At 34.5% G+C, this 19,754-nt stretch overlaps 2 long non-coding RNA genes across 4 annotated transcripts in view; one reads left to right on the plus strand and one right to left on the minus strand.

Moving 5' to 3' along the window:
* The window catches only part of LOC309622542, a 608,620-nt gene that overhangs the window by 19,121 nt on the left and 569,745 nt on the right, over positions 1-19,754 (plus strand). The window contains exon 2 of one of the 2 annotated variants that reach the window (XR_014240955.1): positions 4,533-4,609. The exons of the other annotated variant lie outside the window; for it this stretch is intronic. This is a non-coding gene — a long non-coding RNA (uncharacterized lncRNA). The remainder of the gene's footprint in view (positions 1-4,532; positions 4,610-19,754) is intronic. 2 annotated transcript variants of the gene reach the window in all.
* Positions 12,723-19,754, minus strand: part of LOC309622557 — a 33,127-nt gene continuing 26,095 nt past the window's right edge. The window contains exons 2-3 of one of the 2 annotated variants that reach the window (XR_014240971.1): positions 13,152-13,550; positions 12,723-12,827 (exon numbers count right to left, since the gene is read on the minus strand). This is a non-coding gene — a long non-coding RNA (uncharacterized lncRNA). Of the gene's footprint in view, positions 13,551-19,754 lie in introns of both variants that reach the window. The other variant, XR_014240972.1, reaches the window with a different exon arrangement.

Here is a 19,754-nt window from a genome sequence, read left to right on the forward strand (position 1 = left end):
TAGTACATACTTCTGATTTAATAAAATCCTCAAAATAGGTTTTTGTGCTAATACATTTATAACATGCAGGTGTTTGACACAGGAACATAAATTACATGTACATAAAATTGGTTCAGGGAAATACTGAAATGTGCTGGGGAGGATATTAAAATATATATTTGAACACTTATTTTATAATTCAGATTGAATATTTTTCAGAACTGTTAGAGAGTTCATAGCTCTATTATATGGTTCATTTTTCTCTGTTAAACGTTTATAATCTTTTATGGTTTTTATCATTTCTCTATTTTTCTTGAAGTGATGTTATTTAGTTAGTCTGGTTGTGTAATTTCTTCTTTTTTGGAGCACACACAGAGATCTGATTACTAAAATATCTGGGTAATTATTCCCAAGAATCTTCTCAGCTCTTTTTATTATGCTTTCCTATAGAAAATTGTATAGTTTATGGTTATCTTGCTTCTCGAGAAACAGAAATCTGCTGGTCTACTTAGAATGGCAGTCATATTTGCATGTTGTGCTAAAAAATATTGGTCACTTATTTGAGATTTTATAGAGACAATGCTATTAAATGCATTATTTTAAAGATATTTAAATTAGCTGAAGGATCATCTCTGAAATTTAAACATGCTAATCTAATTTGCCTCTTAAAACATTTATTAAAAATATGTTCATTGGGTGCTCACTGAATGAGTGTTCTTTTTTTAAATTATAGTATTTTATTTTATTTATTTTTATTATTTTTTTAAAATTAATTTATTTTATTCATTTTATTTTTGGCTGCATTGGGTCCTCATTGCTGCACCTGGGCTTTCTCTGGTTGCGGCGAGCAGGGGCTTCTCTTGTTGTGGAGCACAGGCTCTAGGCGTGCGTGCTTCAGTAGTTGCAGCATGGAGGCTCAGTAGTTGTGGCTCACGGGCTCTAGGGTGCAGGCTCAGTAGTTGTGGCAGACAGGTTTAGTTGCTCCACGGCATGTGGGATCTTCCCGGACGAGGGGGTCGAACCCGTGTCCCCTGAATTGGCAGGCAGATTCTTAACCACTGAGCCACCAGGGAACCCCAACAGTGTTCTTTTTGATCTTTCTTTTTGATCGTTTCTAACAAATTACCTGAAACATTTTTTGAGTAAGAAAGAGTAAGAAAAAATTGATATGACTAAAAAGAGGATTAATAGAGAATTAATTGGAATAGAGAATCAGTAATTTACAAATTAAGAAAATTATTGATTATGCATCTATTTTTGGAATGATATTCACATAGCCAAGTCTTTCCCCTCCTTCAAATCTTCCCCTAAATATTCTCTTCCCAATGGGACCTGCTCTGACCAACCAATTTGAAATTATAATTTCATCTCCACCAACCCTGTAGTCCCATCTTCCCATAGTCTGTGCTCTCTATTAATAGCACTTATCACTTGCTGATACATAATACATATTTATAATGTTTATTATTAATCATCTGTCTCCTCACCTCCTTCCCCCAACCCCCACCGAACATCAACTCTTTAAGGAATTTTTGTCTGTTTAATATGCTTGTCATGCAGGCGCCTGGTGCATAGTGCTTCAGTGCATTAGAAGAATCTTTAATTGTCTAGAATCATAGCACGTAGGTCTCTGCTAACTGCCAGTTCTGCTATTGTTTTGTTGTCATCATCACTTCAAACTAAGAACTCTGAAAGATATTGAAGTATGACCTGAATGAACAAAAACACTTAAACTCAGTTTGGTATGGATTTTATGGTTTAGTTTTGTTTTTAATTATTGTTTCTTCAAAATGATAATAGCTACCACTTTTGACCAAATGCTATGCCACGTATTTCACATGTGCTTTCTGCTAGTCCTCTTGCCCTCTTTAGTGAGGTGGGTAGACAGTGTTACTCCCATTTTATCAGTGAGGAAACTGAAACTCAGAGAGGTTAAGTAATTCTAAATGGCCAATCTAGAAATTAAACTCAATTCAGCTTGAATTCAAAGTCTCTGTGTGTGTTTATGTGTGTGTGTGTGTTTACAGCCGTCTCTAACTTAAAGGGAACTTCTCTATTAACAATATTAATTAATTAATCAATCAGAAATCCCATTCCATGACCATATTGAATAAAATATTTAGCTAAGTTTATATTATAATTATTGGACAGCACACAATATACTTACTTATTTCACTTATTTATTAAAATATTTGTGTACTGCCATGTGCTAGGTGCTGGGTATGTCACAATGAATAAAACAGACATAGCTCCTGCCCTTAAGGAACTTGTGGACTTCTGAAGAAGATAGAGGTATCACCAAAGATTCAGAACTACACCCCCCCACCTTTGTCCCCGGCTGCCATCACTGCCACATTATCACTGGCAGTAGAAAATATTCTGGTACATTCAGATTTTATTCTGTTTTTCCAGAATACATGGTGAAATTTTTATTTTATCAAGAGATATCATCAGGGTCATATGGTCTGATGACCCTGAAGATTGTTACTTTCTTGAGTCTTCACACACCCTGAATCTACAAAGAAAAGTCCAAGTAACAGCAGTAGTAGTTTGTTTTTAATGCTTTCTTTTATTCTGTTATGATGAGAGCAAAGTTGGTTATATTATAATAATCTGTTTCTGAAAATATTTTAATTCTGAAATACCAGATTGAGCATAGAATGGGCACACTGGTCATTTTTAGGTCATTCACCTATTGGTCTGTTCAAACTATTTGTGATAAATTAATTTATTAATAATTGAATTTTGAATGTGTTTTTTATCTCTTATTTAATTTGCTTTCATTAAACTTTTTAAGGTCAATATTTTCATTCTTACTGGATTGTGACCAAGTCCTACATGTAGATGAATTCTGAGTAATAAGGAATATGTTAATTATGAAATGCAGGATTTAATAAATAATTCTTGATTTTTCATTCCAGTATTATTTTCCCAAGTTGCAACGTACTAAAATGATATCCTTAGTTTTAGAATAACTTGGTGTTTTTTTATTTCATAAATACCCCATCTGTTTATTTTTCTTATGCATGAAGGATAAGTAGCAGAAAGAAAAACCAAGGCATTCTTCATTAGCTCTTGAATAACTGATAACTTTGGCCATTTTTCTCTCTCTCTTTGTGTTTGCATAATCATAATCTTCTCAAAATTCAATTTGCTTTAGAGATTATCATTTTTAAAAGGACTTTAAAGTAATCTCATTAATAGAATGTAGATCTTAAAACTAGAGTATTTTGAGCATTTGGACTTTGACATCATCCAGGTACAAATTCTGATTGGATGTTCTAATAGAGTGTTTATATCTTTGCTCTTTTAGTATAATTTAAGATTGGAAACACTTCTAGTTTAATATTCCTTAAGAACCACATGAAATAATAGGGGGAAACCCATATAAGGGGTCATGAAAAGTTACTTTGCACGTGCATCAAGGTTCTCCAACCTGGGAAAGTCAAGAGTTAAGAAAAAATACAATTAAACATCTCAGTGGTTTTAAGAAGTTGTATTAATCTGAATGCTTGGATCCTGAGTTCCTAAATTTCTTGTACTGGGGTCAGGGAGAACTATAAGGTGGAGATTTTAAATAGCCAGTTTGTGTGCTGAGTCTGGCCTACAGTTAATATTTTATTTGGCTTGCATGGTGTTTTTTAAAAGTGTGAATTAATGGCAAGTACATAACAGTTGAGAATTTTTGCACAAAAATTCAAGTTTCTAACCTCTGGAAAAATGGAATATCTGACCATGGTGAACCTGTTGCCCACATAGCAACCATTAGCTGAGTTGAGTAACTGCACCTTTTGGACCATGCTCCAGTTTGCCATAGTTCCCACCACTCCCTCTTCTCCCTGCACACTGACATGTAATCATTGTGCATGCACTGTCACTTTTTCTTATATTTGGTCTGTAGTCATGAGTTTGCATCCCCTACCACAGAAGGACTGTTCTTCCTGCAGAGCCTTTCCCTGGAACCCTTTTCCAGTCTTTAGTGTTAGGCTCTCTCTTCCCAGTGCCTGAGAAGCTCCTAGTCCGTACCTCCTTTTAATACTTACCATTTTTCATGGTAAGTGTTCATTTGTTAACTTTCCTTGCTAGACTTTTTTTTTAACATCTTTATTGGAGTATAATTGCTTTACAATGGTGTGTTAGTTTCTGCTGTATAACAAAGTGAATCAGCTATATGTATACATATATCCCCATATCCCCTCCCTCTTGCGTCTCCCTCCCACCCTCCCTGTCCCTCCCCTCTAGGTGGTCACAAAGCACCGAGCTGATCTCCCTGTGCTATGCAGCTGCTTCCCACTAGCTATCTATTTTACATTTGGCAGTTAGACATGAACTTCTTAAAGTAAGGATCTTGTGTTGTATCCTCAGGGGATTCAGACACTTAAATAGTGCTGAATTTTTGCTTGTTTGTTGACAAATGAGATGAATTTTAAATGTTTCCTGGAAAATATAAACTCTAGGATACAAGTGAATCTTTAGGAATCTTTAGTTCCTAATGAGGCTCTAGTGTTTGTCAGTAAAACTCATTAAGAGGGGTTCTTTGATGATTGTTGCAGAATAAGGCCGGGCCTAGGGAGAGGCAAGAAAGACTCCTAGGCTGAAAATTTAAGGAGGCAGTCCCTCTCAGGGTCAGGTAAGTACTTCCTTAAAATTTTATGCTGGAGGAACTTCTCTTCTTTTGCCTCACCATACTCCCAGCACTGCTTCTGAATTTTATATTTAATTTATATTAAGTATATAATTTATAATTATATATTATATATGTTTATATGTATATATAAATTTCTAGCTTAAAAATAAAATATTGGTCCTAATTGGAAAAGCTACAGAAAGAGGAGTGTAGATTGGTTTTAAAGGGAACATGACCACAAGAAAAGATATTTTATTATTATTTTAAAAAATTTATACTTCTGGCTGTTTTAAAGATGTTCTCTTTGTCATTAGTTTTAAGTAGCTTGATTATGATGTGCTTGTGTGTAATTTCTTCATGTTTCTTCTGCTCAGGGTTTATTGAGTGTCTTAGATCTATGAGTTTATAGTTTTCATCAAATTTGGAAACATTTCAGCCTTTATTTCTTCAAATATTTTTCTGTCTTCTTTTTGGTGACTCTAATTACACACATATTGGGTTATCTGAAGTTGCCTCACAACTTACTGATACTCTATTCATTTTTTTTTTCAGTCTTTTTTTCTCTTTATGTTTCATTTTGGATAGTTTCTATTGCCATGTCTTCAAGTTTTGACTTTGCTATTTTCTTCTGCAGTTTCCAATCTGCTGTTAGTTATATTCAGTGAATTTTTCATTTGAGACATTTGTAGTTTTCACATCTAGAAGTTTGATTTGGGTTTGGTGTGTCTTTTACATTTAAACATAACATGCTCAAGTTTCCTCTAGTTTCTTTATGTATGGAATATAGTGATGGTAACTGTTGTAATGTCCTTGTCTCTTAAATGTACCATCTGTGTCATTTTTGAGTTGGTTTTAGTGATTAATTTCTCTGCTTTATGGCTTGTACTTTTCTGCTTCTTTGCCTGCCTGGTAATTTTTCATTAACTGCCAGACATTGTGATTTTAGTTTATTGGGTGCTATATATTTCTGTACCTAAAATAGTCTTGAGCTTTATTCTGGGACTCAGTTAAGTTTATTATAAATAACTTCATCTTTTCTGGGTGACATGAACATTTAAGGTGGTAAATGGAAATAAAAGAAACATCAGGGAATAAATCTGTGGGAAGAGAATTGTCTTAAAAACCAAGAGGATAGTTTTAACAAATAGAGAAATTAAACATGTCACATGCTGCTGATAGTTCAAATGGGATAAGGACAGAAAACAAGCTACTGAGTAAAGTTGTTTATTTGATGTAGAGAATATTCTGTAGTCTCGTGAGCAAAAATCAGATTATAAAGAGTTGAGAAGTAAGTGAGGGAATGGAGAGTGGCAGCAAGTTCCTGCTGCTGCTGCTGCTGCTGCTTTTTCTTCTCCTCTTCCTCCTCCTCCTCCTGCTTTTGCTACTTCTGCTTCTGCTTCTTTCTTAGATTCTCTTTCTCCTTATATTTTTCTCCATTCTTTTAACAAATAGACTAACAACCTTATGATGGAATATATTCTATTTAAAAAACATATACTTTTTAAAGTTCAGATATTATCCAGAGGATAAAATACCTTTACTTCAGGAGGTTGGTTGGTAACTACCAACCTTTATTTAATTGGGTATATTTTTAGGGGGCGGAAGAATGGATATTCTTTAGGTTTCAAACTGTAGAGGAAAGTCCTGAATAAATTTCTCACTGTTACTGATTTGGGGTTACTGTGTGCACAGTTTCCTAGTTCTGGTCTAAAACAGTAGCCTCAGTTCCTTTCTATATAACACACTGTTATAACTTTATATTAGCATTAGCTTTCACTGTTAGCAGTAAAATAGAGCTTGACGACAGCCAGAGAAGACCAAAGCATTCCATTATAGCTTTCCTCAATACAAAATAAAACAAAGTTTAAAAACTAGATATGATAGAAGTAATACAAATGGAATTTCAAAAATTTTAGGGGAATTCATCAGATGTTGCTTTCTTTTAAGAAAATAGTAAAGAAGATTTGATCATGATCATGGTCTTCAGTATGGTATAACCACATAATGGGTGCTTTATTGAGAACTTGTTTCGTGATAAATACTTTGTGAAATTAAATCTAAGGATATAGATTCAGTGCTGGTAGAAATAGTCCTGAAAGCATCATTAACAAGTTTGGCTTCTACCTCTTTTCTGTTACTTCCTAGCTGTGTGACCTTAAACAAGTTGCTTAAATTCTCTGATCTTCAATTTCCTTACTTGTAAACTATGGTAAACTTTGATCTCCCAGCCTCATAGACTGTTCATTATAAACAAATGAGAGCAAATGATAAACAAAAGTATGATATCATAAAGTATTAGATGTGTTATTCATGGTATTTCAAGCATTAAATATCACCAGTCATCATTGGAACTCATTGGGTTCTAATTATTTTATTAATTTATTTTATCTTAATAGCATTCAGTTATAGATTTTCTCCCCTAAAAGTATAGGACAGGGTTATTTTAAGATAACATTTCTACTTGAAGGAACTATGGGCACTGCAGGGCTGTTCTGGCATGTGATATTATTGAGGAAATTATGGGGACAAATTTGAGGCTTTGGCCACTTTCTTGAGATCCTTGTGATCAGCTACTTACAAAATAGAATGATAGTCCCTATACTGCATACACTGTTGAAAGAGAGTAAGGATAATGTTAGTGGAAAAGAAATATTGGTTGTCATTGCTTTGTTGCCTGTGTACATTTGGTGAAGAAAGGAAAAGTAAGGAGGAAGGGAGGGGTGATATTAGAGTGCTTTCCTGGCAAATGCTTTGTTCTTGTGCTGCATTTTGTAACAGAGGGTATTTACTTTGCTAATTTTCTGTTTTATGATTTGTGCTTTATAAAGCCCATTCATTTCTAGTGCTTTGCAAAGTTGCAAAGAGTATTTACTCTACTAAAAATGTAAATAATAAATTCATGTATTATAAGAAATTGAGAACTTAATGTTACAGAAAAACTGCAGGGTCACAGAATTTAATGAGGATATGTTTAGACTAGAAAATAACATTGGGATCACATTTATAGAGTAGACCTTATGTGTATTGATGTGTTGTAAATTAAAAAAAGGTAGATGCTGTTACAGATAATATGAATGGTCTATTTTTTATTTAGAATTTTTCTGGGAAAAATATCCATGATTTTTACCAAGAAACCTGTTATTCTGTTGATCTGGCAGCAAAGTGTGACTCATTTGATTTTTTACATGATAAGGGCAAAAGTGTCGGGAAAGCTTTACAAGTCTATATATCATGGTACCTTGGGAGTCAGGAATAGCAGAATTTCACAAGTCAAATGAGATAGGCACCATAATGTCAATATTTGTGTACTGATAAATGTGAGTTGTGAAACTTGGCTCCAGTTACCAGATGCTTTAGAGCTTTGCACTTTAAAATTACATTAGTAATGAAAACTAATGAATACAAAATTTCCATTTTTAAAAAAAAAGTCCTACTCAACTTGTACACTTTTTGAGAAAAATAACTTTAGTTTTGGCAACTGCTGATTAAATATTTGAATCTGGTTTTGTGCACACAGAGCACATTTTATTCATTACATTAACCACACAGTAAATAAATGAATACCACAGTCATTTACTTTGCTTAGTGTAACTAAAAAGTTAAGTATTAACTGTGCAATAAATATGTAGAAATGGCAAAGTAATGAGGAATACTATGTACAAAAACACAACATTTTTGTATCTGACCATTACATTATTCTTGAAATTAAAACTGAATAATCCTAATTTTATTTCTTATATAATTAGATAAAACCTTTTGGTTTCAAATATAATTTTCATTATTCCTTAATTTTCTTGAACTATTTGTTTATTATTCCTTTTATTTGTAAGTCAGAACTTGTGCTTAATTGTCCTTGTTAAGAACATTTTTAAATATTGAGAGAAACTTTAATTGGCTGTCAGTGACTTCAGATCTTTTTCCTTTTGATATAAAACTATCCTAGGTATTATTACAAATGTGAAGGTAAACAGCTAAATCACAATTTTAACTTTTACATAGAAATAATGTATTACCTGAGCTTTAATCAAGTGGCACTTATCTCAGAGTTGTTTTCCCTTTTTTTTTGAATTTTTTTTTTTATATTTTTTTTTATTTATTTATTTATTTATTTATTTATTTATTTATTTATTTATTTATTTATTTATTTATGGCTGTGTTGGGTCTTCGTTTCTGTGTGAGGGCTTTCTCCAGTTGCAGCAAGCGGGGGCCACTCTTCATCGTGGTGCGTGGGCCTCTCACTATCGTGGCCTCTCTTGTTGCGGAGCACAGGCTCCAGACGCGCAGGCTCAGTAATTGTGGCTCACGGGCCCAGTTGCTCCGCGGCATGTGGGATCTTCCCAGACCAGGGCTCGAACCTGTGTCCCCTGCATTAGCAGGCAGGTTCTCAACCACTGCACCACCAGGGAAGCCCTTGAATGTTTTTTACATATATTTAGTGGGTACGTATTGAAAGGAATGAGAAGTATGCCTTTGGTAGACATCAGGGCGTACATAGATTATTTTAGTCTTCCATTAAAACTGAAAAAATTAGAATTTCAGATGACATTTTCAATGGTAATTAAATTTCATATTTTTTGCCTTAAATAAATTTATGTTATTTTTCACATAAAAATGGGGAGGTGAGTTATTTGGAGGGAAGGTTGGTAGCTATAGTTGCTAAGTACAAATAAAATGATGTAAAATTAAATAATATAAACATAACATAAATCTAAAATTATATTGATGATAACAACATATTCAAGACCTCAAAACAAATTTGCATGTAATATTTTATTCTGTGTAGGAACCACAGTTGATGAACTTTCCTTTAGGCTCATTATGTAACTAAAGACATGTCAGGAAGTTGATGCTTACAGAAAAGTTACAATTAGACACATATCCTTATTTATTTTCATTGGTAACCATTATTGGAATGTAACACATATATGGTATGTACCTTTTCTGCAGTAATTATGAAGAGCTGTGGTTCAGAAGGCCTTTTTGTTTCAAACATTTATAATACTTTTAAGAAAATGTGAAGTAAAAAGCTCCATGTTTGCTTTTCCTTTCAGGATGAGAATTGGAAAATCTAGCCTGGTATGAGGTCAATGATCAGAATATATTATGTTTTAAAAATTTCCCATGGAATAGAAATGGAAATGATTTAGTATGAAAAATTTGTATCTGAAGTTGAGTTCTTAAGGCAAGAAGAAATTCATTTGAGAGAGTTGAAAGGAATATCTCAATTAAAAATCAAAATCATAGTAAGAAGCTATGTGTAGTTACTATTATATTTCAGTAAAATGTATATATATTTCAAAGCCATTTGACAACATATGTTCAAAGTAGAGGTGAACTTATGGTTAAAATAGTGAAGCTTAAGCTTTAGGGACCCTTGCTTGAGTGGGCTTTTTTAAAGGCTGACATGCTGGAATAAAAGACCAAATTAGCTTTCCTGTCTTCATAGGAAATGATATTTCAAATGATTGATATTTTAAGAGGTGGTTAAATAGTATAGAGCCGAAAAAATGTATTATGGCAATAGACAGATAATAAAAATATATTTGTCTCCATTTTTGTGAAGTGTTTGTTGTATTTTTCAGCTTTTAAAAATCTATAATTTGTTGTGATTTCTTTTCTAATTTTAAACAAATTTTTACTTTTTTACAAAATTTTATGTTTGTTACTGTTTTCATTAAAGAGAGGCCCCCATATTGTAAAATTTCAGACCTCCCAAAGCCCTCAGACCAAAGAAGGCTCTTTGCTGTTGATAGATTTAAGAGTAATGTAATTTTCAAAGTCAAATTCTTACAAAGGATGAGTTATATTTATTTATTTATTTATTTTTAATTTTTTTCTCCATTCTATGGGTTGTCTTTTGACTTTTTAAAAAAAATTTATGTTTATTTATTTATTTATTTATTTTTGGCTGTGTTGGGTCTTCACTGCTGCGCACAGGCTTTCTCTAGTTGCGGCGAGCAGGGACTGCTCTTCCTTGCAGCGCGCAGGCTTCTCATTGTCGTGGCTTCTCTTGTTGCGGAGCACGGGCTCTAGGTGCACGGGCTTCCGAAGTTGTGGCACGTGGGCTCAGTAGTTGCGGCTCGCGGGCTCTAGAGCGCAGGCTCAGTAGTTGTGACGCACGGGCTTAGTTGCTCTGCGGCATGTGGGATCTTCCCAGGCCAGGGCTCGAACCTGTGTCCCTTGCATTGGCAGGCAGATTCTTAACCACTGCATCACCAGGGAAGCCCTATATTTATTTTTAAATAGTTTAATTTATGTGGATTTTAGTTGTCCAATGTAGTACCAGATGGGCCATTTTCAAATCAATCTCTTTGATATCACCATGAAACACATACCTTTTCTTAGAAAAGTAAACAGAAGAATTATTTCACATTGCAGCTTCAAGTTTGTATACTGTTTTTCCTAATATAGATATGTTGTTTGTTTTTCCAAAAGTAAGATATTTGTTTTGATAATTAAGGGTGATATTTTCAGTTTTTATTCCAAGTTAAGTTCCTTCGCCTTCTTTTACTCCCTATTTTACTTTTTCAGTTTGAATTTTTAAGAAATTTTCAGGAATGGAAAACCTTTAGGAGTGTAAAAGGTTTTCACAAAATGCAGAGGAACTAGTCATCTTGAAAAGGCAGAGTTCTTCAAGTTCCAAGTGTAAGAATCCTTTCTCTGTTTTGAAACATATTAAGAATATTCATAGACGATTAATCTATGACTTTCAAATGTTCCTTCTCTTATATTTGTTAGTCAGAGAATTTCTAACCGTTGCATTTCACCTGTGTCTCTTTTCATTTCTTTAAATAAAGTATTTATTGTCATTCTAAAGAACATTATTGCAGTGCTGTACAATTTTTAGGCTAGCTTGCTAAGATGGGGAAATCTCTGCAGTATCTTTAGGATCTAAGCAGACATTTCCTTACTAGACTTTTTGGAGGCTTTTCAAGGTAGTTGGGGCCCACAGCCAGACTGCCTGGGTTTAAATCCTGGCTCTGCCAACGGTGAATTTTGGCAGATTATTAACCTGTCTATGCGTCTCTTCGTCTGTAAAATGCCAATAATAATCATACTCTTAAGATAGGTTAATATATAAAAAAGTGCTTTTATAGTATGCGACATGCAGTAAGTACACAATAAATGTGAGCTATTATTATAATGGTTCAAGAACAATAGATAATTTGGGGACCTCTTGTTCTCAATAGGGGATAGTACCGGGCCTCCTTTCTTTCCAGGATGCTTCGGGTATGTTTGGAACACCGATATCCATCGTGTACATTGTTTAACCTGTCATGCAGTCAGTCACACATAAAGGATTTGATCATATTTGGGGAGACCTTTAAAGGGCATGATTAATTTTGAAAATAATTTATTGAAGATAGTTAATATAACATTATTACATCTTCCAAGCTTGTGTGAAAGGAAATCATGGATAGGATTTGGATTGAGAGCTGGGTTTTGACACTATTCATTGACTAATTTTAAACATTTCTGCTCCAAAATGTTTTTTTGTAGAAATTTCTGGTGTAAAATCCTATTCTTCTCTAATTCTTTGTCTATTCAGTTGCATTTCTGCTTAGTTATATCAGACAGTTTCTTAAGTGAGAGAGTTATTTTTAAAACCTGTTATGTGAAGACAAATTATTTGGCAGTAGACAAAAATGAGGTGACTGAGTTGGGGGGAAGAAGGGATTTAGCACTTACCAGGTAGGTTTGTAGGAGAGGATGGGAGAGGCTGGAGGTAGAGCAGTGATGGAATTTGGCTCAACTGGATGGATTAAAAAATAGAAGGGCTTCTGAAGTGCTTGCTAATTGCAAGTTTAGAGTAGTAAGCAACTTCTGCAAATGTCAGGAGAAAGTGGAAGGGATGTTCTAAGAGTTATTCAGGAAGAGTTTCGTTTCTTCTGTGGTGGTGCTGCCACATCTGATAGCTGCTGGTGAAGAGGGGATGAAAACAAGCCAGGATTGATGTAAGCCTAGCCAATTTGGATTCCATGATTCCATGAGTATAAGTAGTTTGTGTCCTAAAATTCCTCATGCACTGGTCAAAGAATCTTTGCATTCAAAACAAGTGACTGAGAATTTTACAATATGGTTGAATCTCAAGATGCAAAAAAAACTATGGTTCCCAGTTTCTTTCCCAAAGAGTAGTTTAATCCTTTGCTTATGGAAAATCAACAGAGAGAGGCAAACCAGAAACTTCTCTTGGCAATTTCCCTTAATAGTTCATTAAAACCTCTCATCCTGGGCTTCCCTGGTGGTGCAGTGGTTGAGAGTCTGCCTGCCAATGCAGGGGACACGGGTTCGAGCCCTGGTCTGGGAAGATCCCACATGCCACGGAGCAACTGGGCCCATGAGCCACAACTACTGAGCCTGCGCATCTGGAGCCTGCGCTCCGCAACAAGAGAGGCCACGATAGTGAGAGGCCCACGCACCACGATGAAGAGTGGCCCCCGCTCGCCGCAACTAGAGAAAGCCCTCGCACAGAAACGAAGACCCCACACAGCCAAAAATAAATAAATAAATAATAAATAAATAAATTAAAAAAAAAACCAAAAACCTCTCATCCTGCTATCTTGTGACATATTAGTAGATCTGTAAATATTTAAGACATTTATAATGTGTAAATATACCATGGTACCTTGGAGTAAGACAGAAGTGGGAGGGACATGTCTAATTATGAAAGTCATGTGAGATAGCTGGTAGGTATTTGTTGAGGAAGACAAATGCCATGTTACACAAAGAAATCTTCTGCATCATATAGTGTGTTTAGACTCACATTGTAAAATATTCTTCTGTGTATTTTCTACAAGTCTTCTACAATGTCGAAATCTAGGCTAAGAACATATAATGCTTTATGCTGTTTTCATCCATTTGCTTTAGGCTTGGGTTTGTACTTCCTGTTATCTCTCATTTTAGGAAGTAGCCTGAAGCAACCAGATCTTTGTTGCTGCCAACCCTGGAGAGGGAAAAACAAAGGAAATAGTTATATAATCTAAGAAGGGAATTTAAAGAGACCAACAGTTTTTAAGCTGCTTTTTTTCCTCTCCTTCCCTTCTTCTCTCCCTCCCTCTCTCCTTCTCTTTCTTCCTTCCTTCTTTCCCTCCCTTCCTTTCCTCTTTCCTTTTTTCCTTCCTTTCTTCCTTTCTAAAAGCCGGAACTGTTTAAGTTTATATGGAACCCTAACAGAAAGATTAGAGAAAGTCTGCTCTGGTGGAAACATGGATGAGGCAGTGCCCATAACTCTTCCTGGTTGTGGTTCTGGGGAGAATAATTTGAAAACAACTGATTAATTATATTAAAAGCAGAGACCAGGATGTTTAAACAACTTGATTCGGCTTCTGACTTTGACTCTTGGGATGATGTGAGCAGGCTGAAAACTCTTCTGGTAATAGGGAAATTCTTGACATGGATTGCCAAAATAGCCATTGAAATTTTAAATTCTCTTATATTTCTTACTTGCTTTTAAACTCCCTAAGTATTGTTTGAATATGGTAGCAAAATTATATGTGTCAGTTTTGTTAGCCACTTTTCTTTATAATTTAATATAAGATCATATGTATTTTACATACACATGGTTCTGTTGTTTTAGTAGCTGGGAAGAAGTCTGGTAGATTTAAATCTACACATTTTAAGAAAACTAAAAACTTTCCATTTTCTAAGACAGACCTTTATTTCATGATTACAGTGCAAATAATTGGTTAAAGATTTACAAATTAATATACCAAAAATTAAAGAGTTTACCAAACTCTTGAAAAATTCTAAATTTATTAAAAAAATTTTTTAGCACTTCTTATACCAAACTTATTTTCTATTTCTTTTCTATACCCTACAGGAGAACGTAAACCTGAAATTAGCAGGACAGTATGTATATAGCAACATTACATTATTATGAAATAGTTATCTGCTCTAGAAAGCTCTTTTTCCTCTAGAGGGCAATGCTTCACTTTTACATCACTAATCCAGAGGAAAATTTAAGAACAGCTTTTTTTCTTAAGAGACAAAAATGGTTCATTTTGCTCATTTTCTCTCTTTTAAAATACATTGTATAGCTGAGACATTTAACAAGACATGCTTTTAACCAGAAAATATCCAAGATAATTAGAACTTCCATAAACTAATATTTGATTTGGATTTTTAGGGAAGATTTCTTTGGCTTTCCTTTTTTATTTTCTAAGAAAGCATTAGAAAAAGCTTGACCTATACTCTAAATTTAGATATAATTGAGTTCTCTTTTTTAAAAGATAAACTTTCTTTCCCTCTTAAAAAAACATTTTGATTTAAGGTTCCAGATTTGTCACTTGACTTGCTAAAAAGCAAATGAAACAAAAAGAAAAACCCAAAATTAGAACTAAAAACTCAGACTCTCCTCTTTGTTCTACTTTTCTATTTGTGTTTTTCATGCTATTTAAAATTTTAGGCTATTCCTCTTGTGCCATAGCTTTCTTTTTTGTGGTATTTCCACAAAACAAATGGATTTGTTAAGAAAACAAAAGCCTTCTCCACCCCCTTTAGCGCACTCTTACTCTACCCTCCCTAAAAGTGAAACCAAAATATATTAGTGTGGTAGACTGAACTCTAAGATGGTCCTTAAGATTTCTGGCCCCTGTGTACATATATACCTTCACCTAGTTATTCAATCAAATCTAGGTACTGCTGTGAAGGGATTTTGCAGATGTAATTAAGATCCCAAACAGTTAATCTTAAATAGAGAGGGATTATCTGGGTGGGCCTTACCTAATCATATGAGTCCTTTAAATATGTGGTTAGAGATCAGAGACAAGTCAGACAGATGTGAAATGTGAGAGGAATTCAATTTGAGAGAGATTCTCCATTGGTGGTTTTGAGATGGAGGGGTCCATGGTGCAAGGACCTGAAAGTATCCTTTAGATGCTGAGAGTGGTCTCCAGTGGACAGCCAGCAAGAAAACCAGGGCCTCAGTCCTACAACCACAAGAAACTGAATTCTGCCACAACCCCGTGAGCTTGGAAGTGGACCCTGAGCTCTGGATGAGAAAGAAGCCAAGACAACACCTTGATTTTAACTTCATTAGACCTTGAGTAGAGGACTCAGTCAAGCTGTGTGCAGACTTCTGACCTACAGAATGGCAAGACAATAAATAGGTGTTGTTTAAAGCCTCTGAGTTTGTGTTAATTTGTTATGCAGCAATAGAAAACTAATACAATCAAGGTAAATAAATTCCTTTAACACTGTGCTCACAGAGTTGGCTTGAAAAGTGGAAGCTCTCATATGATATGATACTGAAACAGTAGTGTTCAACATTTGAAGATCTGCTATCCCTGTTATAGTGGTAGTTTGCTGGCCAAAATCCATGCTCCCTTTTTCCTGGTACCATTCCCTGTTGGGTTGACTTCATGCCTAACTTCAGAGGTGAGACTCTGCTTAATCTATTTAGAGTATACCACCTGAAGACAGCACATGTGTTCTAAACTGGTCCATATGAATAAAACAGAGGAGGATTTTGGTGAGAATGTTGGGGCACATACTCTCTTTTCTCCTCTGAGCTTGGTGATGTGAGTATTGAGGTTTATGGATATTGAAGCTCCAAGGGAGAGCCTGGAGTTTTGAGGAGGCTATTATATACAGCCTAAAACTTAAACCAGAGGAAGCAAAGCTAAGAAAAGGATTCTGATGAGATTTGAGGATGAGGTCATGCTGTATGTGAATATAAATCTATTCTTGACTGTTCAGTTATATGGGCCAGTAAAAATTTTTTTTGTTTAAGCCTATTTACATAGAGTTTCTTGTTTCTTGCTACTGAAAAAAATCTAAATTAATAGACCAGTCATTATCTCTTTGATTGTCATGATACCTTTCTCTATCTTTCCATAGAATATGTTCTAGACTAGTAAACTCTCATCATCTGGATATGTTTTCTTTTGTCTTTGTCTAGTTTTAGGCCTAGAGGTAGAAATTGGTGAAAAAATTATAATAAAATGTTATAAATTTATTGTTTTTATATTTTAACCCAATTGAACAATTCAGGAAAATAAGTATTATGGCTCCCATAATATTCCTATCATAACACATATTTGAAGACTATTAACTTATTATTAGCTTTGTCTAAAACTTGTCCTTTTAGAAATTATATCAATAAAGTAGAACCCATTTTGTTTAAAGGTTATGTTTCAAGTTAGTGAAAATGTAAACCATACAATTCTCATTAATTTCCATTATAATTCTGTTGACTGAAACATGTTGGAGATAGTTGCACATGAAAAAAATAATTAATATTTGCCCTATGTAAAGATGAAAACAGTTGGTTTGTGTTGCTAAAATTAGTACAGTGCCTCTTCATAATCACAATCTTACTAGCAGAAGTGAATAGAGTCAGTTATACAAAATGTGATATTGCAAGCATAATAGTTCCTCTTTAATAATTTAAAGTACTTTGAAATGTGTGTATTTTAAACGTGTGTGTGTGTGTGTGTGTGTGTGTGTGTGTGTGTGTGTGTATTGAAAACTTGGTGGGTTTTCATTTATTTGTTTACTTGCTTTTTATACTTTAAGGTCTTGTCTTTTACTTGCAGGCATTAATTTTCCCAGAATGTCGTTGTGATAACAGACCTCCCTGGTCTTAAGGTTTTCCTAGCTGAGCTAGCCCTTCTAGGAAGGTATCTTAAATATTAGTGTCTTAGCAGGTTAGAATTGACTCAAATAGAGTATAGCAAAAAATACTTCTATTTTTATAAACACTTAAAAGTAATTTGGGGATGAGTAAAATGTACATGAGGTATATCAGGTATTTTTAGATTTCTTAAGGAAAGACTACAAAGGAAATTTCTAGCATAAGAGATATATACTTTAAATATATGAATTTCAAAATGGAATTTGACTATTCTTATAAGAGGAGGTAGAATACAAGTTGAGTGAAAAAGATCAATTATTGATATAGGAATTAGGAGGAGCCTAGTAGTTTTTTTTTTTTTTAATTGCAAGGATGGATTTATAGAGGAAGCTTTAATTTAAAGAGGAAATCTAGGGTGAATTGATCTTGAGTGGCATGACTGAGGGGAAGTATGGTAATGGATATAATTGAGAACATGGAAAGGAAGGGCAGAGGAGGAGCAGAAATGACCCCTAATGTGTGTCTTTTATATCAGGGAAATTGCATAAAGAGGTAAAAACCCATAGCCAAGAGAAAAACATGCTAGGTATTTACTGTGGTCAGAGAACAAGGGGGTCATTGGCCAAGTTAATGAATCAAATAATGAGATGGATGTTGTATTAGTTTGCTAGAACTGCCGTAACAAAGTACCACAGACTCGGTGTCTTAAACAATAGGAATTTATTTCCTCACGGTTCTGGAGGCTAGAAGTATGAGATCAAGGTGTGGGCAGGGTTGGTTTCTTCTGAGGGTCTCTCTTTTGTCATCTTCTTCCAGTGTTATCACATGGTCTTTCCTCTGTGTGTGTCTGTCTTCATCTCTTCATATAAGGACACCAGTCATATTGTATTAGGGTCCATCCATATGACCTCATTTTACCTTGATCATCTTTTTAAAGGCCCTATTTGTAATGCAGACACATTGTGAGGTACTAGGGGTAAAGACTTCAGTATGTGAATTTTGCAGGGGTGCGGGGGATATGATTCAGCCTATAATAGACATGTTTACTTCAAGTTTGCTTTGGACCTAGCCTAATATGGTGGCTGTGAGAATTGAAGGGAATAGCCTGGCCAATAAAAAGAAGAGTCATTAAGATGAGTTATTTAGAATGCAGGATAGATACATTTTTTTAAACTTTTGTTTTTATTTGAACTTTTGAAAAAAAGGAAAAACCTTGTTTTGAATAGGAAGCTATATTTGAACACTCACTGAGCATCAGAATGATAACTGTTCTAAGAAAGCACACTCTCTAGTAGGTAATATTATAAAAATGTGTGAGTTGTCAATGGAAATAAAAGAAAAAGAGCAAAAGAGAAAACTTAGCTCCATGGGATGACTTTAGTGAGGAGTGCTGTTAAATGTCTCAGATCTTTGTAAAAGCAGGAAAATATCTGGGATTGTGGAATGCCACCTAAACTAAGACAATAGAAATTATGAATTGCTGGCCAAAGAATCATTGAGAAGAGGATTTGTCAAGAAGGAAGTCATTGATATCTTCAAGGCAATACTTTCTTTTGTAGTGACACTGTGGGTGTGGGTGTGGGTTGCAGTCAGTATATGTTGAGATGGAGAGGTGTTGTAATTAGGGAGAAGGGGTTCAATTTTATCCTTCACAAAATTCATCACAATCTTTTCTGAGTTGTCTAATACACTCAATTGTTATCTATAGCTTACCAAACATTTTGAGCTATCCTTATATTTCAGGAAAGCTATAGCTCATACTTAAATGATATTTAATGATCAAATTCTGATTGAACCAAAAGCTGCAGTTGTGCTTTTCAGTGGTTACCTCAAAATTCAATGCTCGGATAAGCAGAAAGAACATAGAAATCTTCATAGTCTCAATCCATGTCTAATTTTTTGGCTCCAACTCTTATTCAAATCTGTTTCCAGGACCTTGGGGCTAAACATTTAATCCATGTTTATTCCCTTGAATAAGTGGCAGTATAAATTTTATGGTAGAATCAGTTCAGACGGAAAGTACCAGAGCCAGGTATGGGGTTACTATTCTGAGAGTGGTGAACTAGAGCCAAAGGTCTTTAGGGAGGGGAGACCCCTGTGCTAAGACGTGTCCATGATGGAGAAGGCTTTCTCCAGCTGAGAGTGATGCTAGAGGTCCTGGTGGTATGGCACTTTTTCTTTAATGAGAACAAATTAACTCTTCCTGGAGATGATTTTTAAAAATTATTATCTGATTCTGTTGTACTGTAAAGTATCTTCAGTAGAGTTATTTCCTTCTTTTAATTTTCACTTTTATATTTTATTCATTCATTCCACAAGTTTTGTGGAGTGTGCCAGGCACTGTTCTACATGCTTGGTGAACAACTATGAATATCTCTGCCAGAGTAGAGCTTATATTCTAGCAGAGAAGACAAATAATGATCAATAATATGATAATATATTAATATACTATAGTTACATTAATTAATATATAATTTATTAATTTTAAGATATTATATGTAGTTAATAAATAAGAAAACAATGCACCCTGCTAGAAGGTGATAAGTGCTATCACCTTCTTTGATCGCGAATAGG

Source organism: Balaenoptera borealis (genome assembly GCF_965194805.1).
Source record: "Balaenoptera borealis genome assembly, chromosome: 2".
Classification (NCBI taxonomy): domain Eukaryota; kingdom Metazoa; phylum Chordata; class Mammalia; order Artiodactyla; family Balaenopteridae; genus Balaenoptera; species Balaenoptera borealis.